This window comes from Lontra canadensis, unplaced genomic scaffold, assembly GCF_010015895.1.
Source record: "Lontra canadensis isolate GAN:19392208 unplaced genomic scaffold, GSC_riverotter_1.0 scaffold14, whole genome shotgun sequence".
Classification (NCBI taxonomy): Eukaryota; Metazoa; Chordata; class Mammalia; order Carnivora; family Mustelidae; genus Lontra; species Lontra canadensis.
The window spans coordinates 890,307-913,275 of NW_022631008.1; positions in this window are offsets into that span (position 1 = coordinate 890,307).

A 22,969-nucleotide genomic window follows, 5' to 3' on the forward strand; every position below is an offset into this window, starting at 1 on the left:
GATAACTACCCTAAGCACGAAATAAATTTTCCTAATTCTTAAAAAAATAAGTAATATAACTTTTTATTTTTTAAATCCATGTATAAGTTAAACAATATAATATATTACACTTTTCACATTAACAAACTTTTTATATTGTACTGAATTGGACTTAGGAGATTTTGAAGAAATTCTCATTTAGAATAAATGTTTTCTTCTATACAGGAAAATATTTCTGTTACTTATGTTTTATATATTAATTCATATCTTAAATTATCAGTGTATCTGCCAGCAAATTTTATTGTTGGTTAATATTACTTTGGATCAAACACACACACACACACACACACACCACATATATTAAAAGAGAAGAGTAAATATGATCATAGTTCAGGAATAAAAATTTAGATTTAACCCATTCTAAAATTACTTTTAAATGACAGCCAACACTTAAAGCACAAGAGAAGCTATTTCTATTAAAAGAAAAAGAGGGTTGCCTGCATGGCTCAGTCAGTTAAGTGTCTGCCTTCCCAGGATCCTGGGATCAAGTCTCCCATTGTGATTCCCACTCTGCAGGAAGGCTGCTTCTCCCTCTGCCTCTTCCTCTCACTCTTTCTGTCTCTCATGAATAAACAAGTAAAGTCTTTAAAAAAGGAAAAAGAAATGAATGATCTGAAACCTGAGGCCATAACCTAAAATGACCTCAAAGTCTCTATACTCTTTACTTAGGAATGCTAGAACACAAAGAATTCACCAACCTTCCTCTCTTTTTTTTTTTTTTTTCCTTCCTCTCTTTTTATGGAGGCAAGTACAAGCAACCTGACTTCCATGTGTTTCCTCCTCTCCACACTCACATTTGGAAAAGAAAAATAAGTTGTCATCATTTGTAACACCCAGGAGTAGTGGAAATTGTAGATTTTTTATGTGCCCGGTGTCAATTATTGACTTCAAGAAGTTGTAAGGATCTGTAATAGCATATAAGATTCTAGAAAATACTAAGGACTTGAGAAATGCTTACTTAACTTCCTCCAGATCCCCCTTCTCCATTTATTCATCAATTCACTCATTCCTTAATGATTAGATAAATGAGTAATTCAGAAGAATAACAATGTATTAGTCAGGATGTGATACTATAATAAAAAATAGGCCCTAACTATTCAGTAACTCAATAAAATAGACTTTCATTTCTTGGTTAAGATACAATCCTATTTATTCAAATGAGAAAGGCAACTCTAGTCTTTCAGGATCCCTGGCTGTCAGCATCTATACCATCTTCAAAATGGGGCTCTTAAGATCACCCTGACAGTTGTTCTCCCAGTTGACTGGGAAGGGAAAAGTGAACAGAGAAGCACATGGGCTTCCAGCTCTGAACCCAGCTCTGGATTTCATTCATTAGAAGCTAGTCACATGGCCACAGCTAATACAAGGGAGGCTTGGGAATACAGTTGTTTGTGTGTCCAGGAACTATAGGAGAAGTCAAATTTGGGTATATAGTGATCTTTGCCACATGAAGGTTAGGAAAACTAACAAAATAATACATCTGTTTGAACTAAAATATAAAATTTTGAGTAACTTTTTAATAAGAAGATAATTTTTGCTGTAATAATGCAGCCTTTTCTATTATTACTATGATTGGCAAACATTAATACCCAGGTACTACTAAATGCTTGTGAGGATGTGCTTAAGAGACTTTGTAAGAGACAGTGAAGCACAATAGTTAGAAATGCAGACTCCATCAGTGTCTGGACTCTGCTATTTCTCATCTGTGACCTTCACTGAATTACCTAACCTTTCCTAGTCTTGTGTATTCATATGTAAAACAAGAATAATAACGTAACCTACTTTATTAGGATGCATCGTGGACTAAATGAGTTACACATGAAGCAATTAGAACAAGGCTTAGTACATAGTAAGTATTGGACAAGTTCATGTTATTATAATAAACACAGTGACAGTTTTTGCTTATTAAGCTTCTATTTTAATTCTTTGCTACAACCATTTTCACTTCCTTTAAACCCAGGAAATTGTAAATGCAATGTGAAATGATTTCAATTCCCACTCAATTAGCCAATGGGTTCAGTGATTTATTCAAGTCCCTCTTCACTTATAAGGTAGAATAAGAACCTCTAGGGTGAATGAAGACCACTACAGGCAGTACCATATTCAATCCAGCCACTCATAAAACCTACTTCCTGCCTTAGCTCCACCCTCCTTACTATGAAGGAAATGATGGATTGAAAGTGGAGTTGAAGAAGGAAACTGTATGCATAAGTAGGGATTTTATTGCACTCCTCCAATTCTAGCCAAATAATTGTTAGGATGTGGTCAGGGGATGAGAGAGCTGGGGAAACAGGTGTAAAAGTGGCCAAGTGTGTTGGTGATGGGTGAAAGCCTAGGATCACCACTCACAGGATATAAAATAAGTCCAAGTACAGAAGCTCCTATACAGCAGACACAGGGACTGAATTTTATGGCAGTACTAGAGCTGCTTATATTAGTAGCTAGTTCTATCTGTTTCAGTCACTGGCCATCAGATAAATGCACTCTTGACCTCTGTTTCTCTATATTTTGTTGTTGTTCCTTTTATCAGCCTCATTGAGATCTACTTCACATACCATTAAATCTACCGATGCTTTTATTGTTTATAATTCAGCGATTTTACTATATTCACAGAATTGTACAATCACAATTCCAGAGAGTTCATCATCTGGAAAGAAGTCCTATACCTGTTAGCAGTCACTCTCCATTCCTATCCCCCCACAGCCCTGGCAACCATTAATCCCCTGTCTCTATTGACTTGCCTATTCTGGACTTTTCATATAAATGAAATCATGTAGATGGCCTTTTGTGATTGGCTTCATTCCCTTAATGTAATATTATCAAGGTTCACCTATGTTGTAGCATGTATCAGTACCTCATTCTTTTATGGCTGAATAATATTCTATGGTATGGACATACCACATTTTGTTTATCTGTTCATTATTGGTGGATATTTGTTTTTGTTTTTTTTTTTTTCCCCACTTACTGGCTGTTATGAATAATGCTACTATAAAGGTACAAGCTTTTGTGTGGACATATGTTTTCATTTCTCTTGGGTATATATCTAGAATTGGGATTCCTTGGTTATACAATTCAATTTTGAAGCTTCACCAAACTGTTTTCCAAAGGAAGTCTCATATTACCTCCCCACCATCAGTATGTGAGAATTCCAATTTTTCCACATCTTTGCCAACACTTATTGTTGTCTTTCTATTTTATTATAGCCATCCTGCTGGGTTTAATGTGATCTTCTATTGTGGTTTTAATTTGCATTTCTCTAAAGACAATGATGTTGAGCATCTTTTCATGTGTTTTTTAGCCAGCTGTATATCTTTTTTGGATTATCGTCTATTCACATCCTTTACCCATTTTTCACTTGGGTTATTTCTCTTTTGGTTGTTAAACTGTAAGTTCCTTTGTAATCTAGAGATGTCCATTATCCGACATATAATTTATGGGTATTTTAACCCATTCTGAAGGTATTCTTTTTTACTTTCTTGATGGTTTTGAAGCATGAAATTATTTACTTTTGATGACATTTAATTTATTCATTCTTTTCACTGCTTATGCTTTTGGTTTCATATCCAAGAAACCATTGCCTAATCTGAGGTCATGAAGATTTACTCCTATTTTCCTCAAAGACTTTTATAGTTTCAATTTACATTTATGTCTCTGATCCATTTTGAGTTAGTTTTATATATATATTGTGAGGTAGATATCCAACTTCATTCTTTCACATATGGATATCCAGTTGTTATTGCACCATTTGTTTAAAAGACTCTTTGTTCTTTCCTTATTGAATTGTCTTGGCACTCTTGTTGAAAAGCAATTTGCCAGAAATGTAAGGGTTTACTTCTGGACTCTAGCCCTCTATCCTGCCTCAAATGTCACTGATAAGCCCAAAAAACTGCTAAAAGAGAAAATAAATCTCGGCAAAGGGAATTCTCCATTTGAGTATAGTGCTACTGGCCAGTTTTGCCTTACCTGCTTCCCAGTCCCTATAGTAGGTAGACTTTCCATTGGCAGACACCAACTAATAGACAACTGAGTGTAATCAATGGCTTCCCACAGGTCAAATTAAAATGCCCTGCTTTTAGTGATGTCCCCCCAATTTTCAACATTAGTATCCACCTCTCCTTCAAATCTGTTTTCTTTTTTTTTTTTCTCCTACCTCTCTGGCTATTCTTCTTCAGTCTCTTTCACTGACTTATTTTTTTCCTCCACTTATCCACACATTAAAAGTTGATGTTCTGTAGGGATTCACCCTCAGCCCTCTATTTAAAGACTTGTGGTTGCCATCCAGTATCCATTCATATCCTTTTTACCAATAAGAGAACCTCAATTGTAGCAATTATAGATTGCTTCAAAGCTAAATGATTATATTTCTTAACTTCCCTTGCAATTGGTCATGGTGATATGATTAAATCCTGGCAAGTAATATGTAAGCAAAAGTGTGGTGTGAATCTGGGAAATTTTTTAAAAGCATCCTGATTTTGCTTTTATTCTTTCTCATAACCTGGAATGCAGTTGGGATGGCTGGAGTCCCACTGTGACCTTGAACTGTAAGGATGAGGGCCATACTTTACTAATGGTAGAGCTCTAGACATAACTCGTGGTAGTCCTGGTCCTAATTACAGATGACTTCTCCTTCTCCTTATCTTTCCCTTTCTCCTTTTCCTCCTCCTTCTCCCCTTCTTCCCCCTTTCTCTACCCTCCACCTCCCTCTTCTTCTTTTAGTAAGAGAAGGAAAAATAAGAATTTTTACATTTTTAAGTAACAATAATTTTATTTACTTTTTAAAGGATTTATGTATTTTAGAGAGAGAATGTGCATGTGAACAGGGGGAGGGGAAGAAGGAGAGAGAGAATCCCAAGCAGACTCCATGCTGAGTGCAGAGCTGACTTGGGGCTCAATCTCACAACCCTGAGATCATGACCTGAGCCAAAACTAAGAGTCAGTCCTTAACTGACTGAGCCACCCAGATGCTTGAAGTCATAATCATTTTAAATTTTAAAAATTCTTTTAAAATAACACCACCAATATTATACTGTGCATTACATTCCCAGGGCTTATTTATCTCATAACTGGAAGTCTGTACTTTTTGACCACCCACCCCTAAATTCCATCTCTGGCAACCACTGGTCTATTCTCTATATCAATGAATTCATTTTTTAAATTTTATAATCCACTTATAAGTGATATCATACAGTATTTGACTTTGTCTGACTGACTGGTTTCATTATGATAATGTCTTCAAGATCTATCTATGTTGTAACAAATTATAGGTTTTCCTTTTCTTAAATGGATGAATAATATTCAATTACACACATACTCTCACACCACATCTTTATCCATTCATCTGTCAGTGGACATACCACTTGTTTCCATGTCTTGGCTGTTGTAATAATGCTGCAATGAACTGAGAGTATAGATAATCTTTTTGAGATAGTGAATTTATTTCCTTTTCTAAATCCAAATGATATGGTAACCCTAATTTTTTTTTCTATTTTGTTTTGTTTTGTTTTGTTTTTTGAGGAGACTCCATACTGTTTTCCATAGGGACTGCTCCAAGTTACATTCCCATCAACAGTGCACAAGAGTTCCCCTTTCTCCACGTCCTTGGTAACACTTGCTATTTCTTGTCTTTTTGATAGGTCTTTCTAACAGGTAATGAGGTGCTATCTCATATGTGTGATACATAACACATATAATCATATAAGGCTTCAAGTGATAATTTCTATAATAATAATAATAATATAGAAGATGTACAGTATGGCAGAGCAATATAGGTGGCAGAGAAATGGATTCCATCAAGAAAAATTTTCATAGAAAAGGCAATGTTTGTTGAGACTTGAGAGTTTGTGAATAAAAGAGGAAAAATCATCCTAGAGGATGTGGTCCAAATGTGCAAGTTCGTGTTTAGTTAAGAAAAAAAAAAAGGAGAGTGATTTATTAAGCATGGTAGAGAATAGACTGGTGTGTGTATGTGCGTGAGAAGGAGAAAAAGAGAGAAGGAGAGAAGGAAGTCATATTTGGGGAAGCAGCAAAGGAGAAGGAAATCAGGGGAAGAAAAGCAATAGAAGATTTGCAGGGAAATAGAGTTTGGGGTCTTACATGTCAAATCAAGAATCTGTGTTTCAGCTTACCAATCAGAAATAGAAAATATGTTCCAATCCTACCAATTCTACTTTGGCTGCTTAAACTACTATGTTGAGAAGAATCCTGAATTTGCACCTAAGATCATCAGAAAACAGTGACATAATGTATAATAATACATGCATGATGATTAATTTTATGTATCAGGTTGGCTAGGCTGCAGTGCCCAGATGTGTGGTCAAACATTCTTCCAGATATTTCTGTGAAGGTGTTTGGATGAGATGAACATTTGAAAGAAATTTTTTTATAATTTCTCACATGCTAATTCTCTATCCTCCTGTGTTAGGCTTCTCCAGAGAAAGAGAACCAACAGGATCTCTCTCTCTCTCTCTCTCATTCTCTCTCTCTCTATTTATTTTAGGGAATTGACTAGTGATTGCAAAAGCTGAATGTCTGAAATCTGCTGGGTGGGCCAGCATGTTGGACACCCAGGGATGAGTTGATGTTTCAGTTCAAGTTTGATTATCTGTAGAATGCCCCCTTGCTCAGGGGAGGCCAAACTTTTATTCTATTCAGGCTTTCAACTGATTGGATGAGGACCACCCACACTATGGAAGGAAATCTGCTTTACTCTAAGTCCACCAATTTAAAGTCTCACATAGTGCACGTGGGTGGTTCACTGGGTTAAGCATCTGCCCTAGGTTCAGGTCATGATCTCAAGGTCCTGGGATCCAGCCCCACATCAGGTTCCCTGCTGAGCAGGGAGTCTGCTTCTCCCTTTCCCTCTGCCCCTCCCCTGCTCATGCTCTCTCATTCTCTCTCTCTCAAATAATAAATAAAATCTTTTTTAAAAAGAGTTTTTAAAGGGGTGCCTGGGTGGCTCAGTGGGTTAAGCCTCTGCCTTCGGATCCAGTCATGATCCCAGCATCCTGGGATCGAGCCCCGCATCGGGCTCTCTGCTCCGAGGAGAGCCTGCTTCCTCCTCTCTCTCTGCCTGCTTCTCTGCCTACTTATGATCTGTCAAATAAACACATAAAATCTTTAAAAAAAAAAAAGCATTTTAAAAAAATGAAGTCTTACCTAAAATGCCACTGCCTCAAGTCTTCTGAAAAAAAAAAGGTGGGTTTGAGTGGGAAGATGATTTCTAAGAAATACTGTTGGCCCCACCTTCCAATGATATTTAGCCTCCAATCAGTTTTCAGCCCCTTTGCTGTTATATGCTGACACAGATCTCCTTCATCTCTCTCCCAGATACTTCACTATCCCCCTACTAGTCCTGCTTCTTTCTCCCTTGTCCCTCTAATGGATACTCTCAAAACTACTACAAGAGACACTTCTGAAACATAAATAGGATCAATTTACTCCTCTCTTCAAACTCTTCAAAGGCTCCCACCCTGAGGAAAAGCCAACATTGTCACAGTGTTCTATGAGACCATGTAAAGTCTGTCCCTACCTCATTAATTCTGACTTTACATACTCATTCCAGCCATACTGAACTCTGCCATTCCTACAGATACATCTGGCACAAATCAGGGCCTTTCCTACTGGCTACTCCCTTTGTGTGAAATAATTTTTACCCAGAGGGCTAAAGGGCTCTCTCCCTTAATTCTTGCAAGTCTTGGGGTAAATGCCACCTTCTCAATGAGGACTGCTCCACATACCCTATTTAAAAGGGCATCCTTTCATTTCCCTATTATCTTGTTTTGTTTTGTTTTTCTTCTTTCTCTTTTCAATAGTGCTTAAGAATATACAGGTGCTTATTAACTATTCAGTGAGTGCGTACAGATTACTCCTTTAATTTGACCATTTTGTAAAGGCTTGATTCCATTGCCTGATCAAGGACCTTAAAGGGACACATCTTAACCTCTGCTAAGGCTATAGTTTTTACATTGGAACACCTGTAAGGGTGCAAATTATAGGACTCTCACTCAAGGCAGTTTTGAGCCACAGGTAGAGAATTCTTTTAGCAAAGGAGAAAATCTTCTGCCTTTCTAAAACTATCTAAATCTTGCTCCAGTGTCTCTATCTTAAGAATTCTCTAGAAGTATCTAGAAGTATCATGTAGCATATAGTGATCTCAGTTTCTGAATTTGTTGTGTTTTTCCCTTCATGTCTAGGCTTCAGTCCATAGGTGGTATGCCTTCTAAGAGGATAGCTTGTCTGTGCTTTACTATCACATTGCATTGGTCATTGGCTGTCTAGACTATAGTATCTGTACCACCCATTACCCCACTGTCTCCACTATATTGCTGCCATATTTTAGTTTTTATTATTGCTGCATTCAACTTCCAGTAGCAAATCCTATCACACCGCTTGGACTGTCTGGCTGTACTTAATAGAAAAAATAGATACTGACTTAAACAAAATAGAAGTTTATTCAACTCTCATACAACAGAAGGCATAGAGACCCAGGATTCTTCCAGTGCTCAGCTCATACAAAGTGAAAGTGTGGCTTTCATTCTTATGATCCAAGCAATATGCTAGAGCTCCCGCCATATCCTTCTTCCTCCAGGTAGTGAAGTAAGAAAGGGGGCATGAAAAAAACAACTCTGCCATTAATGAGTCTTTTAAGAATTCATAGGCAACACTTACGCTTTTGTCTCCCTTAGTATGTCATGTGACCACATCCAGATTCAAGGAAGGCTGAAAGATGGAATCTTTATAATGGAGGTAATATGTCTAGCTAAAAATCAGGATTCTAGTTTCTAACAAAGAAGGAAAGAATAGTTATTGGGACGATTAGCAAACTCTACCTATGAAAATCAACCCATTAACCTTTTAATAAAGGAAGATAGACAATAAGATGATATTCTAATAATTTGACTCTGGAAGACTCACCAAACAGTGCTGTATATCATCCTATAACTTTGAGAATTATCTATGCTAGAGTATGCACTTAGCCTCATAACATGTTGCTAAAAGACCAATAACCAAATGAGACATGACATCCAGCTGGACCTTTCCCATCCATCACAGAATGTAGTGTGGTTCATGTCAAACAAAATGTTCAGATAGATTAGCAAAGCTGTTATTCACTTGAACTGAAATGCAGAGAACATGACATACAGTGTTAAAGCACTGCTCTTGACACAGTTCTCACTCTCCATTCCAACTTAGGGAAAAATGCCAAGCATTATGTACTTTGCCTTTGGTTAAATATCATATTTTCCTGAAATATTGAAAGGAATGAGTATAAATGGAACTTCAAACCAAAAAAAAATTAAAATCTCTAAAGTGATTACAATTTCAAAATATAGACAAAACACAATATTTGTAAAACTATGCTGTGGGATTAAGGAGTGTTGGCAGAAAATGTTTAATTAGCTCTACTGTTACATTCCATAAAGCTAAACCCAACTTGCATTTAAGAATCAAAGAAATTCCAAAGTCAACTAATTCATTTTCAGAGAATCATCATTCAGAATGGATCACCTTTCTCGCAGGTGACAAAGACAAACATATGATGCTGGGTTGAAGTCTTTGTGCCTTTAGTTGGCTTCCTTTGGCTAAGCAGGTGTTGCATGAAGTTGAGGCTCCCTTACCAGTGTTCATGTTCTGGCTAAACATTCATTACAGTTTTAGGACAACCCACTTAGAGAAAATGGGGTGGGCTGCACAAACGCTGGCAGGCCTTGTAAAGATAAATGAGTTCATGCTCTAGCTTTCACTTGCTCTTTCAACTTGGAAAGACAAACAAATCTACAGATTTTTGGTCAGGAGAATTTCTAAATTGCCAAGGAGAAAACAAGTACTATAAGCTCAATGAAAAAACAGTACTATCCAAAGAATTTTTTTAAAAAAGAAGAAAAAAAATTCAAGAAAAGACTGTCTATTTGAATCCTGATACTGGGTCAGATCTGAAAATTGTAAGAGATAAGTTTGGGGTAAAAAGAATTCAGCTGTCATTGGGAAAAACAGAAAGTTCAACTGTGGAAAACAAAGACTTCTAATGAGCGTACTATATACTAGAGAAGGGATGAATATTTTTCATGGTCAAAAATATATTTTTGAGCACAGAGGACTGATTCCTTTAAGGTAGCAAAGTCTGTGGAAAAAATTATATGGACTTGCTACAGTATTTATAACCTACAATGCCTTGACAACCCACCAAGAAAAGCAACAGACTAGCATCTTTGGAAATTCTTTCCTCGGGCTCCTACGTGGCTCAATCAGTTAAGCCTCTGCCATCAACTCAGGTCATGATCTCAGGGTCCAGCTCAGCAGGGATCCTGCTTCTCCCTCTCCCTCTGACCCTACTCCCAGCTTGTACATTCTCTCTCTCTCTCTCAAATAAATAAATTAAAAAAAAAAAAGAAAGAAAATTATTTTCTCAAGAGTACAGAGAATATTTAATCCCTTAATATAGATTTAAATTCTATTTTCCCTACCTTGTGTGAGGTAAAATCTCATTAATCTCTCCTCAGCTCTTACCCCAATCAAAGTAGAACTGGTAAACCACATCTCCACTGTGGACTTAGTTCTCTGTAAAAAAAGTACATAGTCCTAAACAACCAAGACAGTGACACTTATGAAATCCTGTGGTATTGTCAGCTGTTGATTCCATCTTTTTAAATGATTATACATTCATTTTGGTTTTCTATTTATTTGTAAGTCAATTTTGACACATTTTAGAAAATGATTTATCTTAACATAGTTTAAAATTTTTTCAACGTCAAAGTTCTTAATGCATATTATGTAACATCTCCAGTATAGATTTTCCCTATTTTTATTCCACGTATTATTAGTTGTGTCTGCCCTAACACTGCCAGAGTTCTGTTTAATTTGTGTAGTTTTTAATAAACTCATTTTTGCTTTGTTGATCCTTCTTAGTCTTCTCATCTAGTTTATAAATGCCTGATTTCATTATTATTTCCTTCCTTTCACTTTGTGTATTTTAAATACTTAAAAAATATTTTTGTGTATATTAGGTTTTTGACACCTAAAAAAAACCCTTTCTGGTTGAAGAGAGAATACCCCTTCCCTGGGAGAGCCATTTCTTAAAGATAGCAAAGGACCCAGCAAGGAGCATGCCCTTGATGTGCAAACTATCCAATTCCAGAGCGAAACTGCTTCTATCTGGTTCTTACACCCCAGAGCTACTTACTATCCCCCCACCCCTGTAATTATCTGGGGCTTGATACTGGGCAACAGAGGGAGCACTGCTACAACCCAAAGCCTTCCAAAATTATTCAACCTAGCCAATCCTAAACTGTTCACCTTGGCTTGCTTTGTCTCTTTCCCTCAGAAACCCCAATAAAGGTAGTGACTGAAAACTCCCCCGAACCCTGCTTCTGCCTCCTCACTGTCCCCAAGTCTTTGGCCTGTGGTCCTGCAGAGGCACTGCCTGCTGCTTCCAGGACTTGTGAGTATAATAAATGTTATCTCCTGATCCTCTCCTCTTCTCCTCTTGTAGATACATCTGACTCTCTCATAAAAGACTACACAATAATTTGGTATTGTTTCCATTTTATTTTTTTCAAATTCTTAAGATACATTCTTAGTGTTTCAATATTTCTATTTTGAAATTTTGTAATGTAACTGTCTAAGGCTGTACCCTTCCTCCTAACTACCAGTGCAACTGCAGTCCACAGTTTTGATGTGCAGCAAGTTCTTTATAACTTACTTAGTATTATCTGGTTTTTAGTATGACATTTGCTGTGATTCACTCATTATTTAGAATTGCTGTTTTTTGTTTGTTTCAAATACATAAGATTGCATGACTTTAAAACTGTACAATACTGATTCATTCATATTTGTTCTTTGAGAAAGACTTACTTTGAAGCCTAATCTGTGGTTAATTTTCATAACTGTTACATCTGTTTATAAGAAGAAATTATGTTCTGATAGTGCAGAGTTCTATAAATGCTCCTTAAAGAAAGCTTATATTCTTCAAATTTTCTGTATCCTTCCTAATTTTTGGTCTTCCTGATCTACCATACTTAGAGAGATGGGTTAAAATTTCTCATTATTATAGTGGGTTTGTCCTACTCTTTCTAGTTCTAGTTATTTTAATTTTCATTTTACTTGAGATTGATATTATTCAGTGCATGCAAGTTTGGTTGTTATTTCTTCCTGGTAAATTCAAACATTTGTAACTTTTGTATCCCAATCATGTTTTTGCTTTCATGACTATTTTGTTTAATATTAAAGGGTCTATATTAGCTTCTCTGGTTAGTATTTGACTGCTTTATAGTATTTATTCCATCCTTACAGTATTTCTATAGTCCATGTTTTATTTTGACCCTTGTAAATAATAAATAGCAAAAATAAGTGTTTATTTTATTTGAAAAATCTCAACATTTAACTGATAAATTTATTTACATTTTTGAGATTGTTCATATTCTTAAATTAGACTGAATTTTAGAACTATAGTAACATTTTAGATTTGCCCATTTCATTTATGCTTCTTTCTTTCTTCTTTTCTACCTTCCTCTGACATTTCCTCTAATGAGTAGAAAGAGATACACTCTATTTCCTTCTTTAGTACTTAATATTGAAGATAAATACAAAATAAATTGTGTGTTTAGTTATAGTTCTATCTTCTTAAAAAAGTATATGGGCTTTGGAATGTCTAAATTTTACTATTACCTTCCCAATTTATGTTATTATTACTCAGCATTTCAATTATATTTTTTTAATTACCCATATAAGATGTTTTTGTTGTTTAATATATGCATGTGTGAGCAAATATATGTAAATGCACAATGTTTAATACATTAGTTTAGATCTACACATTTCTTTAGATTTTTCCATTTGTCTCCTGTTTCTTCTTGAGTCTCACACCTGCCTTTGGGTTAACTTCCTACCTTCCTTTGTAAAGTCAATCCTTTTGAGCTGTGATTGAGCTTGATATGCAAATCAGGTTTGATATCCCTTTCCTCCCCAAACTCCTACAACACCATTTTCATGATTTCTGTCTCTATTGATATTGTTGAGAAGTTGGATATGATACCAATCAGCTTTCCTTTAAAGTTAACTGATCTTCTATTTTCTTCTTACTTTTTAAAGATCTTTTGTCTTTGTTGTTTGGTAGTTTCCTTGCAATTGTTTCAGCTCTCTGAATCTGATCAGACATGTCTTGTCAATTCTGAAAAACTGGTTTTCCCCATGCTCACTCTTCTTTCTTTCTGAAGTCACAATTTAATTTATAATGTATTTTCTTAGATTACCCTCCACGTCTGTTAGCTTGCTTCTTTATTTTTCCATCTTTTGGTCTTTCTGGGTTGGAATCTGGATAATTTCTTCAGATTCTTTATTTACCTTCTGGTTCACTTATTATGTCTTCATCTGTGTCTATTTTTCCTGTTCAGCCATCCTTTTAATTTTTAGTCCCAAAGATTAAAGAACTTCTAGAAGTTCTGTTTTTTCTATTCAGAGCTTACTAACCACTTTTGTAAATCTTGTTCTTCATTCATATTTTAAGTTCCCTTTTCTATTTCTTTAAGCATTTTTTTTTTTTAAGATTTTATTTGTCAGAAAGAGAGAGAGAGAGAGTGAGCACAGGCAGACAGAATGGCAGGCAGAAGCAGAGGGAGAAGCAGGCTCCCCGCCGAGCAAGGAGCCCGATGTGGGACTTGATCTCAGGACGCTGGGATCATGACTTGAGCTGAAGGCAGCTGCTTAACCAACTGAGCCACCCAGGCGTCCCTTTAAGCATTTTTAAACAAATTTATTTTATATTCTTTACCCAAAAATGTCAATATCTGGAGTTCTAGTGGGCTAATTTCTGCTGTTTATTCTGTTTTTCTTTTCCCCCTTTCTCCCTCTCCTGACTCTAGCTTTCACAATTTGTTTCCTCAGATGATTTGTGATTTTCGATCATGAGTTCATGTTCAGCTGTGCTCTCTCCATGGAAATTATGCAAGGTGTGATGTGTATATCCATCAAGAGAGGGTTTGCTTTTGTTTCTGTTAAGATATCCAGGATACTAGAAACCCAGAGGATAGTTTTAGGTTAGTTTCTAAGACTGAGTTTCCTAAACCATGCAGCAGTATAAATTCAATCACTGAAACAGAATCAGGGCAGACCACTGATTACCATTCTTAAAGGGAGACTTTTTCACCAGTGCTCAGACTTAGATTATTAATTTCTTTGTCATCTCTTTTTCTAAAAGGGATTTTCCCCCATCCTTCTAACCTGTCACTGAGCGGGAGTCTCATTTCCCTAGCCTACCTTTCATATAGGACTCAGTTCGCGTTCCCTGCCCAAAAGTGTCTAATAAGTACAAGTTTCTAAAAGGTTCAGCATCTGCTACTACCTTCATATTGGGTCCCATATATATCTAAAGGGTACATAATCCACACTTGGCCACTGAGAATTCTTAGATGGTTTGGTCTGGTTTTGTCCTCTTTTCACATGGAACTAAAAACAAAATCTGTTTGCACCAGTGGTAGGAGCAGTAAACCAAGAAACTTTGAAGCTATTAGTCTCCATGTTCTGTTTGATGTAGATTAGTCTGATCTTTTGAAGGAGAGAATAAGACTGAGGCACAGAGTGATGCACAGATGAGAGGTGATAACAGAGTGCCCTGGCAATGTAAAGTTCTTTCTTCTGCTTCCTGACTCTTAGATGACCTACTTGTGTCTCTGCTTATTGCAACATTCATTAATTCTCTTCCTTTAATTGCTGAAAAATCAAGTACACTTTTAACAAAATTCCCTTAGCATAAACTAGTTTCCATTATGTTTCTGACACTTGCAACCAAAGCAGTCATGACTAATACAGAATTACTTTGTTTTACATATCTTTTTCTTTTTAATATCTCACAAAGCTTACCTATTGCATGGCAATAGACATTATTGAATTAAATTGACTTGAATAAGAGAGGCACACTAGCTCTGTTTGGACTGAAAATTAACTTTTGGTTTGATCCCAGACTGTTTTCAATTGATGCCACTAATATGTTCCAACTTTCAAGATCAGAAGAAATAAAGCAGCCCAAGAACTGACTTAAGACAATTTCAGCCTCCAATATGAACAAAAAATTATGTTCACTTCCACCACAAAACTCATCTACTTCCCTAAGGAACCGTGAGAATCAACCTAGATATGATAGAAATGTTCAAGCTCTAACCTGAACTGTCTGAGTATTCAAAACTTTTTTTTCCTGAAGTTTCTGGAGAGGAAATATCTCAATTAGAAAATAGACCAAAAAAAAAAAAAAAAAAAAAGCACACTGTTAAACTGATGACTTAGTGTACACAAGCAAAGAGGAGTGGAAGTCTGAGGCAATTGACCAGATAATTTATGCCAGAATTTTCTACTGTATAAAAATACATTTGGGTCTCAAAGTGGCCATGTAATCTATTACTAATGATCAAATTCTGGCACTGCTTTTTACCTCTTGGGCATAGAATCAATGCAGAGAGCCACTGGTGGGAACAGAGTTCGGAGTATAGAAATTAAATCTTTATGCTATCTTGGAAGTTGACTCTCACATAATGAATGCGTAATAACGGAGTCCTTGCTCTCATCACTTCTCTCCAAGCTTAAACTTTAATTTATAAAATGCTTCCTTGTCTTGTGATCCTATATAGATTTATCCTCACTCCAGATACTAAGGCTAAGGTTTATATTCTGTATGAATATTTTATTCGACTAAATTTTGAAAAACAAAGAAAAAGAAGGAAACAATATAAAAGCCAAAATGCATCATTTCAAAATATCTTTTTAAGCTTTTCTGCATACCATTTTTATTTAAATCACAGATTATGTATTTCGTTATAGTTTCCCCAGTCCTAACCCAGTATCCTCCCACCTCTTTTGTTAAACTTGAGAATTTATCTATTTGTTCTTTTGGAAAAATACAAATCTTCTGGGAGATCCACACACTGGCTGTTTTAGTCCTTTGTCTTTGAGAAATGGGCTCCTTCCCAGTGGAGGCCCCTAAAGGGATTTTTCCAAAGGAACCACACCACAACGAAGTGACTGCTCAGGCAATTATTCTAGGAAAACTCTCTCTGTGAGTTGGCCAGACAGGATGAAATTGGATAATTTTCTTTAAACCCTAAAGAGAAGAATAAGACACTTGGGATTAAAAGGGGTGAGGTGCCAAGAAGAATTTCCCCACACAGAGGAAGGAGTGGTAGAGGACCAAAGCAGAAGACAAAAAATGATGTCTCTGTTTGCCCTTTTTTATAATGCCTGCTCTGGCCCAGGACCTTTGTTTTGTTCTATGATTCTCCTTGGAGTTACAGCCTTAATTTTCAGGATAGGATGAAAATAACTTAAATACATACATACATACCTTTGCTAGAGGATTCGTGTGTCTATAAGTCAAGGCATTAAAAGTCCTGCACATGTGGTACGTTTGGCCCACTGAAAATAATACACTACTGGAACCAGTGAAGTCTACTTTTATAATAAGTAAAATTTCTTGGCTTAGTCTTTCAGTGTTTTATCAGCATCCTCAGAAGTATTTCCTTTAAGTTAAATCCTTGTCATGAAGAGTTTTTAAAATTTGGAAAATAACTAATTCCCATGAGGAATTATCACTGAAATTATAAATATTATTAGCACTGAGAGACTGCAAAATCCCTTCTCATTTTACAAGTAAGAAAACAAAGACCTAGGAAAGTGTTCAAGTCTACTCAGCTGGTTAGTGGCAGGATCACAGCCTGATCGTAAGTGTCCGTGATTTATAGTTCACTGTTCTGACCACCTAATCACCACCCAGTATTCTGCTAAGTGGGATATAAATTTAGTAATAATTCATGCAGATACAATTTTTAAAGTATTTCTGTAAGGATACTAGGTATAAATTCATGAATTACAAATTTTGTCATACTTTCTCAGTGGAAAGTGTTGGTAGGTTTGGTTTATCTTAAACAGATTTTACCAATTTGGTGCCTTTACTACATTTTATTTTTTCTATTCAAATTTTAAAGTCAAAATCTCTGACCATAATAAACATAAAGAAATTAATTCCACTTCTACACTGAAGTACAACCTCCCCAACTACTAGGAAATGCAGATAGTAAACCAATTCTCAAGGTTAATCAATAAATTTTTGTTGACAATGAAATAAATCACAGAGCATAAAATTATATGTTATAACCCTACAGTATATATTCCTAAACAAACACCTGACCTGTGAAATAGATTTTTATTGCTACTTTTTTTTTTTCCTAAATTAACATCACTTCTAAGATCTAAATGGGAAAAATTTTGGTAGGGTCCATAGAAAATAGGAGTCTGAATTCTGTAGCTGAAAAAAGGGAAGTGATATACTGATGTTAACCTAAGTGACATAAAATAACAAGAAAATCAGAATTGACTGGAAATATATCTGGGTGTTTTTTGCAGTTACTAATGAAAAACATACTGTATTTGTGTAAACAGTATGCTCAGAAAAGTGGCCTTACACTTGAGACATGTAGCAAATGAGAAATTTCCCTGGAAATGATAAACATTTGAATAACAGCTCAAAAGCTGCTGAGTATGGAACTTGAAACTGAAAACAAAGCAGGCAATGAGGAACTCTGAGGGCTGGGCACAAGGGACACCAAAATCGAAACCACAGCCTTTGCACTCAAGTTGCCTCATGTCTCATTGGCAGGCAGAAATGACAATGTAACCCACATGTTGGCAGGGCTTACTGTCTCCTTTGAGAGTCCCTGTAAAATGGGACTAATTCCACGGGGTTTGCCTTCTGAGGCTAATTTCTCATTCTGATATCTTGTCCTTGCTACATGTGTTATGTCATGGTCATCTTTCTGCCTGCACTGTCTAGATTTTCAAGAGTCACTCATCTTTGATTTGAACTGAAACACAGGTCATACAGGACATTTGTAAGTGGTAGGCTTTACTGAAGGTTTGTGGCAATGAAGGAAGGAGTGTTACATCACAAAATCAAATAGCAAAAGACTGGATCATGGAATTGGAGAGATCCCTGGGCTCAAAACCCCTTTGGCCACTTTTCTTTGGTAAATTTTTCCGAGTTTCCCACTTTTCTATGCTACTCTGCCTCCTCTTCCCTCTATTCTCCCTCCTCCTTACCCTTCAATCCTCAATTCTCCTTAACCTCTTTAAGTAGTTTTTCCTTTTTTTTTTTTTTTTAATTTACTTCACTGGCTTCTTCCAAAGTATGTCTTCATATCCCCATCACTTCCCCCAAGGTAATCTGTTAGAATGATTTCCTAAATAGAGACAGCTGTCTTCCTAAGAGGAACTCCCCGATCAAGATGTTTAAGTAACAAAGGTCTCCCTGGCAACATGCATGATATAGTACGATAGCTCCTATAGAACTCAGGCAGTACAAACAATGGCAGCTGCAGAGGGCAAAGGCAATGGAGGCTCCAGTTTTATTATCTTATTGATAAAAGTTTTCAGTTTATCTATTTTCTTATTCAGTTACTGTGAGGATTAACTGGTTATGAATGTGAACTCTGAGTTATCTTCTAATGAAACATCTACTCTTGGTTACCTAGCCTTGTCTGGTCCTTAGCAATCCTTCAACTAATTTGGGAGGCACTCTTCTAGAAATATCACAGAGCAGAGAGAGTTTGAAAATACTTTAGAAACAACAACAAAAAGCATAAAAGATGATCCTCTTTTAAGACATTTAGTTTTAACATAGGCCACCATGGGGAGTTTTTAGGAAGAGGGAACAAAATGACAAAGATATATAGGAAAGGTAATACACAATGAATTTACACTAGGGAGCAGTGGTGGATAAATTAATATAAGTAGGTTGGGCAAGGGTTGAAGGCAGAATAATGATTTGGGGTTTATGAATTGAAAAAAATCACTGCTGTCATGTGTGATGTGACAGACAAACAAAAGCCCTTGGTGGCATAATCTCATCAGAGCATCCAGAACATGAGATATAAGAGTCTGTGCTCTCTGCTCTGCTCAAACAATACCTCTATTTATCACCTGGGGACCCCACACCTGGGGAACACTGATAAATGCCAACTCATTCAAAAGAGAGGAGTAGCAAGGAAGCCTGGAACGGTGACACATGAGGAGTGACAAAAGGAAAGGGGGTGACTACCCTATAGACTAGAAAGTGCAAGGGGCCAATATATTAGACTGTGACATTCTTGAAAACATGGTTTGGTATTTTTGACCTTTGAGTTCTCAGTGCCTGCATATGGTTTCTGGCTCAACAAAGGTCTGTTGAATGAATGAATGAATGAATAATTGAATGGCCATCTGTCATACAGAACAGAATTTAAATTTGTTCTTTGTATCCACAAAGGGCAGAGGGTGATGGAAGTTGTAGAGATAGAGATATAGATGGCAGCCTGACATAAAGAAGACTTTCAACATAGGCAAACCCTTAACAGTGACTAGAGCTGCTGCCAGAACTAGTCAAGTTTCCATTCAATCGCTGGGATGAGCAAGCTCATGCTTGAAAGGAGACAACATAAGCCCCAGCACTCTGTGACTCTTCAACGTAGTGAAAATTTTTGAATTATTAGCATGATATAGCTCTCTTATAATGAACCGTGAGCACTTTGTTAATATTACTTATGTGGCAGTAACAAACTCCCCTGCAATGTTTTCTTCTTAAACTTACTTTTCATATTGCAGTGTGTTCTATTTCATGAGTCACAAATTAGTAAGAGGAAACATACATATGGACACACACAGGCAACTTCTAACGCCACCATATACACGCATTAGATGAAGTTTCCAATTATTCAAGCTAAAGTTGTCTTTGCTTTTGACCTCACCAGCAAAGGAAGATACAGCATATCTGAACACACTTTCTTTTGCTCCTTTGCTCCTAACAGAGGCATGCAATTGTTATTTAGATTTTTTTAAAGATTTTATTTATTTATTTGACAGACAGAGATCACAAGCAGGCAGAGAGGCAGGCAGAGAGAGAGGAGGAAGCAGGCTCCCTGCTGAGCAGAGAGCCCCATGTGGGGCTCAATTCCAGGACTCTGGGATCATGACCCGAGCTAAAGGCAGAGGCTTTAACCCACTGAGCCACCCAGGCGCCCCTAGATTTTCTAGCAAGATAGTGCCTCAACTATCCCTTTTAAATTTGTATTTATACCTCCATCTTAGAAGAACTTTGGCATTAACGGTGGTATTATTTTGTTTATGGCAACTACACACTACCCCGCCAGTCTTCAACTAAATTTAGCAACGAAAAGGTATAACCTCACCTTGACAAGAAGGCAAAGACACTATCAAGTGTGGCTGAGTAATGCCTCTGTCTAGGCTTACCACAATTCCCAAAAACCAGTTAATTTCCACAGTTATAAAAGTAACTCAACTCACATGTTTTTCCAAGGAACTAAATTATCTTCTTTGAACATATTGTCTAGTAATGTCTTAATTCAGTCATTATCTTTGATTCAGTCATTCTCTTTATTTGGGAAGTATAGACTAAAGAAATCTTAGCATCCTATGTCATCATGAGACTAAATAAAGAAACTCTAAGAAGGAAGGAACTAGGTAAAGGACACTAAGAAGAAAACATGAAAGAAATACAGAAGAGTTCTGTCTTTGATAACAAAAACAAAAAAATATTGCTATGGACTACATATTTGCAGCCCTCCCTCCCCCATTCTTATGTTGAAGCCTAATCCAAAATGAGATGGTACAGGAAGGAGAGGATTTGGTCATAACTGTGGTGTCCTCATGTATGGGATTAGTGTGCTTATAAGAGGGAACTTAAAGAGCTTTCCCACTCCCTTTCTACCATGTGAGGTTGTGGTGAAAAGATAACTTTCTGGGAACCAGGAAGCTGAACTCACTAGACACTGAATCTGCTCGTGCCCTTGATCTTAGACTTCACAGCTTCTGTAACTGTAAGTAACCAATGTTTGTTGTTTAAGACACTCACTCTATAGTATTTTTGTCATAGCAGTTCAAACAGACTAAGTAAGACAAGTCTATTTTATAATACCTTGGTATCTGTGCAAATGCAATAGTAATTTAAATATGCCTAAGCACAGGTATTCTTCCAAAAATTGCCATAAAAAAGTTTTGACCTTTAAAAAAAAAAAAAGTAAAAAGCACAATAATTTAAATGACTACTTTTGGACATTCTATTTTTTTTTTAATTTTTTATAAACATATAATATATTTTTATCCCCAGGGGTACAGGTCTGTGAATCGCCAGGTTTACACACTTCACAGCACTCACCATAGCACATACCCGCCCCAATGTCCATAACCCCACCCCCATTCTCCCAATCCCCTTCCCCCCAGAAACTCTCAGTTTTGTGAGATTAAGAGTCATTTATGGTTTGTCTCCCTCCCACTCCCATCTTGTTTCATTTGTTCTTCTCCTACCCCCTTAATCCCCCATGTTGCATCTCCACTTCCACATATCAGGGAGATCATATGATAGTTGTCTTTCTCTGATTGATTTATTTTGCTAAGCGTGATACCCTCTAGTTCCATCCACGTCATCACAAATGGCAAGACTTCATTTCTTTTGATGGCTGCATAGTATTCCATTGTGTATATGTACCACCTCTTTTTTATCCATTCATCTGTTGATGGACATCTAGGTTCTTTCCAGTTTGGCTATTGTAGACATTGCTGCTATAAACATTCGGGTGCACGTGCCCCTTCAGATCACTACGTTTGTATCTTTAGGGTAAATACCCAGTAGTGCAATTGCTGGGTCATAGGGTAGTTCTATTTTCAACATTTTGAGGAAACTCCATGCTGTTTTCCAGAGTGGTTGCACCAGCTTGCATTCCCACCAACAGTGTAGGAGGGTTCCCCTTTCTCCGCATCCTCACCAGCATCTGTCATTTCCTGACTTGTTCATTTTAGCCATTCTGTCTGGTGTGAAGTGATATCTAATTGTGGTTTTAGTTTGTATTTCCCTACTTCCGAGTGATATGGAGCACTTTTTCATGTGTCTGTTGGCCATCTGGATGTCTTCTTTGCAGAAATGTCTGTTCATGTCTTCTGCCCATTTCTTGATTGGATTATTTGTTCTTTGGGTGTAGAGTTTGCTAAGTTCTTTATAGATTCTGGACACTAGCCCTTTATCTGATATGTCGTTTGCAAATATCTTCTCCCATTCTGTCAGTTGTCTTTTGGTTTTGTTAACTGTTTCCTTTGCTGTGCAAAAGCTTTTGATCTTGATAAAATCCCAATAGTTCATTTTTGCCCTTGTTTCCCTTGCCTTTGGCGATGTTCCTAGGAAGATGTTGCTGCGGCTGAGGTCGAAGAGGTTGCTGTCTGTGTTCTCAAGGATTTTGATGGATTCCTTTCTCACATTGAGGTCCTTCATCCATTTTGAGTCTATTTTCGTGTGTGGTGTAAGGAAATGGTCCAATTTCATTTTTCTACATGTGGCTGTCCAATTTTCCCAACACCATTTATTGAAGAGGCTGTATTTTTTCCATTGGACATTCTTTCCTGTTTTGTCGAAGATTAGTTGACCATAGAGTTGAGGGTCTATTTCTGGGCTCTCTATTCTGTTCCATTGATCTATGTGTCTGTTTTTGTGCCAGTACCATGCTGTCTTGATGATGACAGCTTTGTAATAGATCTTGAAGTCTGGAATTGTGATGCCACCAACTTTGGCTTTCTTTTTCAATATTCCTTTGGCTATTCGAGGTCTTTTCTGGTTCCATATAAACTTTAGCATTATTTGCTCCATTTCTTTGAAAAAAATGGATGGTATTTTGATAGGAATTGCATTAAATGTGTAGATTGCTTTAGGTAGCATAGACATTTTCACAATATTTATTCTTCCAATCCAGGAGCATGGAACATTTTTCCATTTCTTTGTGTCTTCCTCAATTTCTTTCATGAGTACTTTATAGTTTTCTGAGTATAGATTCTTAGCCTCTTTGGTTAGGTTTATTCCTAGGTATCTTATAGTTTTGGGTGCAATTGGAAATGGGATTGACTCCTTAATTTCTCTTTC